The 4,981-nt window shown below is 50.8% G+C and overlaps 1 protein-coding gene across 1 annotated transcript in view; it reads left to right on the forward strand.

Annotated features, from left to right (window-relative positions):
* Positions 1 to 4,981, forward strand: part of CEP112 (centrosomal protein 112) — a 188,272-nt gene that overhangs the window by 182,048 nt on the left and 1,243 nt on the right. The window lies entirely within an intron of this gene.

Raw genomic sequence — 4,981 nt, forward strand, 5'->3', positions numbered from 1 at the left:
ATTATAGGAAGAGAAAATGGATCGGACTTATCTGGCAATACTCGGGCACAAAAGTATGCTGGTTTATGAAATGAACTTCAAATCCCATAAAACTAATTGTGTGTTTTCTTGTCTTATTTTTGAGTATCTCTGGCAGTGCTTTTTCTTTTTCTCCTCCGCTGCAAAAGCGTATCTGCATGTGGATAATACTCTGTGCTTGTATAGAGAGAGATTACACAGCCGATCGGGTTTGTAGCTCTTAAACTAATGATGTTAAACTAGTTTATATTAAGAAGGAGAAGAAGCAAACTTCAAAGGTTCACATGTGGGTTGCAAACCTCTCATGTCTTCTGTATACAAGGGCCTTCCTCTTATTTTGATCAAGACTGTTCCCAGCACTCCTGTTGAAATCCTTGCAAGCCTTTGATCTTGTTATCAACATGACCACCAGCGCGAGCGCCGCCGCTCGCTGTGTGTGACAGAGCAGGGACGGCAGCCCCTGACTCACACTGCTTTGGGGTTCAAGTCCTACTGTGGAGTGGGTACTCCTCAGGATGTGCTTATCCCTGAGGAGTCTTCCTGCCAGGATAATGATCTAGACCCCCAGACCTCAGCCCACCATGGCTTTGCATTTCAAGGTGGGAAGAGTAAAGAGTGCTGCTTAGCCTCCTCTTGCTTGGAGAGAGAAGGGGACGCAAAGGAGCAGGGAGAGGTTGGAGGGGTTTGGGAGCTGGTGAGAGGTAGCCATGGAGATGAGGGAGCTCAGCGTGTTCATTTTGTCTTTCCTCCATATTTTCCATTTATGTCCTTGTGTCTTGCAGTAGTTTTTAAAGTGCATCAGTAAAATCAGTGTCAGGCAGCAGCAGCCAACTCTGGCCTGAGCAGGGGCTGCCCCAGGATTTTGGTGGCATCTCTTGGCTTCATCACCACTTGGGTGTTGTCCGTAAGGAAGGCACTTCTCTGGTCTTTGGTGTCTCCATGTCCACAGTGAGGGACACCAGCTTTGACCTCTGGTATAGGACTCGTAGTTCACAAACAGCACAAGCTACTGTTTAGGCATGACTGGTATTTGTTGAGGCTGTTAGATTCGATTGCACTCCTCATGCCACCGTCATCTCCTCAAGGCCACCTATGGGGATGAACAGAACAGCCCTGGTGTGATCCTCAGAGCCTTAACTGGTGTTTGACCCAGTTTGCTGCAGGACAACAACAACCTGGAGACATCTCTTTTGGTGCAAGACACCAGCAAAATACCTGCCCTGTGGGCAGAGGAGGCAGTGATGGAGCCAGGTCAGTGCGATGCAGTCAGGACAAGACAGGGTGTTGCATTATGAACCTGATGAGTGTGGACTGGCACATCTATCACCAAGAGCAATGCTTTTAGGCTGGCACTTGAGTCCTTAATGGCTCCCATGGATTTCTCTTTCCTGTTTTTTTTACTACCTGCTCCAAAAAACAACAACAACAACAAAAAAATCATTTCTCTTTATTATGTAGCTTCACTGCAAACCGACTCTTTTCATCTAAAATTATTCCTTTTTGGTGCCACAATCTGACTTCAAGCTTCTTTGCGCTGCCTGTGAACGTGATGCAGAGCAGCAGCAGCAAGGAGAGGATGTGCTTGGCCTTTGCAGTGGCACCGTGAGGGCACACAGCTGGGTGAGAGCACTTTGTGCAGCTTTTTGCAGTCATTTTCTCACCCATTTACTGGTATTTTAATCTAAAATGCAGAAGGGCCAGCAAACAAAATATAAATAGTTAATTTTCCTCCTGTTCAGCCTGGGAATTCAGATTCAAGTTTAGACTGGAAAATCAGAAGGAAATTCAAAGATCCTCTGCTTTCTTGATGACTGCAGCTGCTACCTGAACACAGAGATTCCCTGTAGATCTACGAACAAGGACTTCCAGAAACTGATAAAGATGAAGAAGACTCTGGAAGACCTTCTTGTACCTGCCACCGCCTGCCTAGTTCATCGGAATGCTTTCAAATCTCAGGCACTACGTGACTCTTCCCTGTCGGCAGGAGGAGAAAATAGACTCCCTGACTGGACACGCAGAAGATGAACGGGGCTACTGCAGCTTTGGGGAGGGCAAACTGCTCCACGGGCACTTCCACACAAAGCCATGACCCCAGGGGCTTGCCCTCCTCTAATTTTTTTCCCAAATTATCCCTTTTTGGCAATGGTCATGAAGAGAATGGTGGGTTAGACTGGTCTTTGGGAGAGCTGCTCTTATGCACGTGTGATCCCAAATAATGCAGTAGATAAGTACTGGGATGAGCACTTAATACATGTATTTAATACAAGTACTTCTTGCATGGTGCATTCCCAGGGCATCGGTGCAGGGCAGTGTCATTGCACAACTTGGAGAAAACCAGTTGGTTAAATGACATTTTTATGAAATATAATGAATGACACTTAATGAGATTTACTTCCAAAGTGGAAAAGTGCAAGGTTTTCAGCCTCCATTATAATGGCTTCACTTTCTATGCTGTAGTAGCGAATGGGACTCGGCTTTCTCTGCCAACATTGCTTCAAAGCACCTTAAAGATATAAGAGGCAGGAGATGATCCACCAGCTTCTGGTGGCTGGAGGTGTTCTCGCTGTCACCATCACAAGGGGTCCAGGAGACCCAGGCTGTGCATTTGCCCAGGAAGGATCATTTTGTATGGCTCTGGCATCGTGGCATGTCAATACTTGGCATCATCAGCAGCAAATATATTAATAATGCTAATAGTTCCTAACTGCTTGTTGTGCCTAGAAATGGCTTTTACTGCTCGGCTCTTGGGTTTGGCAGCAAGTTTGCTTTCCATGCCCAATGGTAGCCATTCCCAGGCCTGGAAAATGTGTAATCAGGCAATAACAACAGATTCACCCACATGTTATTTCATATTATTAGCCCAGGTTGTCCAGCCCAGGCACCCAGTAATATGCCTGGCTACCTCCTGTGTGTGGTGCTCGGATGGATTCAGCCACCCCAGAGCTGATGAAATCGCAGCTTCAAAGGCTGCCCCATCCAGGGCCACTGCGACATACAGTGTTTTGCTTGTCGTCTTGGTGGAGACAGTGGTTTGAGCAGGGCCTGGAGGAGAGGAAGAAGTGGGGAGCTCTTCATCGCGGGGTGAAGCTGAGCACCGTGTTTAGTGATGTTGCAAACCAGTTGCTTTTCCAATGGCTTGGGTGGGAAGGGAGAGGGATGGGTTTATGGCCATCACTCTGGTTTTTGTCCTCCTGTTCAGGATCAGGTTGAGCCCCTGGGACCGTAATTGAGGTTCTTCTGATGTACTGGTTGCAGGGGTCCCTTTAGGCTTCACTGCATGGTCCCCCCTCACTGTGGAGACGCAGGAGGGTGGCAGGAAGGAGGGAGCTGATGGGAATGAACCTCGGTGGTGGGAACAGGGCCTGTCTCAGCTCCATTTCTTGGGTCTGGAGGTGTTTTTGGGCTGGCATGGGCAGCTGTGGGCTCAGTGCTGGGTGGACATGGCCGTGTGTGTGCACCCCTGCGGGGTGTGTGCATGGGGAATAGGGCTTTTTCCTAGGAAAAGGGGGATCATGGGGTGCTGAGCCCAGCCGCAAGCCTGGATGCAGGGAGACACGGGTCTCCTTAGGTGGTAGTGCCCATGGTGGTCCTGCCCAGGCGCTTGAGGAGCCTGGGACTGGCACAAGGGGTCTTCTGCTTTTGCATAGAAGTGCTTTCAAGAGCAGGACTCGATCCCAAAGTCTTTGCTCAGGGATATGGGAGAGAGAATCCATTTGGGGCCTCTATAGCAGGATTTGCAGGCTGGGCATTACTAATGGTAATCATGATAAAAATAAAGCAGGGCTTGACTTCAGAAGCTCGCCCTGCCCTGCTGTGGTGTTACCCTCCATCCTGCCCTGCCCCTCGGTTTGAGCTCTGTGCGGGCACATGAGGCTGTGCTCTGGGAAGAGGGGAACGGAGCTGCAGGGCTGGGGTGGGCAATGGGAAAGTGGAGGGAGGGCATTGCCAGGGCCATGGTGGGCTCCCACCAGGCAGGAGGGAACCTCTGAGCCCCCATGTCCAGCCTTGGAGCAGGATGGGGAGGAGGGCAGGAGTCTCTTTGGATCTGGAGGACAGGTTTGGGGGCCAACTCCTAATTAAAACCTTTTGTATGAAGTTAAAGAAACTCCATTCCATGTCTGTTAAATATTAAACAGATGGGGGGGGGGGGGGGGGGAGATGTGAACACAACTGCAGATGGAGATGTGCTGGTGTGCCAGTTCTATGGCAATCACATATTGTTTAATTAGGGAAAAAACCACGCTTCGGATTATTTATTAAGAATTAATAATAACCGCGGACCCGCCCCATTTTCTCCCTCCGATCAAAACTTTTCGCCAAGTTTTCACGCCCGGCAGTACCCTCCCTCCCCGCAGCCCTGCAGTGGGTCTGGGGACGAGGCACCGCGGTGCGGCCGCGCTGCGCGGAAGGGCGCGGAGCCGCGCGGAAGGGTGTGCGCCTGTCCCTTTAAGGCGTGGGGGGGGGGCGGCGGAGCGGCGGCTGCCGATCGCTTCCCTTTGATAAGGTCCTGGCAACTCCGTAGCCGCCCCGGGATGCCGAGAAAAGGGGGTAAAAACACCCCAAAAAATAAACCCAACGCCAAAAAATATAGTTATTTTCCTCACGAATAATAACCCTCCTCTTCACCTCCCCCCGGTAGCGCTTCCCCCCGCGCACACCTCGCACTGAGGATACCCAGAGGCGGCATCACCGGGCGAGGCGGTGTGTGTGTGTGTGGGGGGGGTGTTCCACCTCCCTCTTCTTCTTCTTCATTTCTTTCTTATCCTTATTTTTGGGGGCCTGTTTTAACTCTTTTTTTGTGTGCGTGCGAGCGGCGCGGAGCAGCGCTACCGCCCTTACAGGACCGCTCCGCCGGCCTCCGCTTTGATGCAGGGAGAGCCCGGGGGGGCGGAGGGAGGAGGAGGAGGAGAAAGAGGAGGAGGGGGGGGGGGGGGGGAGGGACCATCGCTTTTGTATTTAAAAT

This window comes from Strigops habroptila, chromosome 14, assembly GCF_004027225.2.
Source record: "Strigops habroptila isolate Jane chromosome 14, bStrHab1.2.pri, whole genome shotgun sequence".
Taxonomy (NCBI): Eukaryota; Metazoa; Chordata; class Aves; order Psittaciformes; family Psittacidae; genus Strigops; species Strigops habroptila.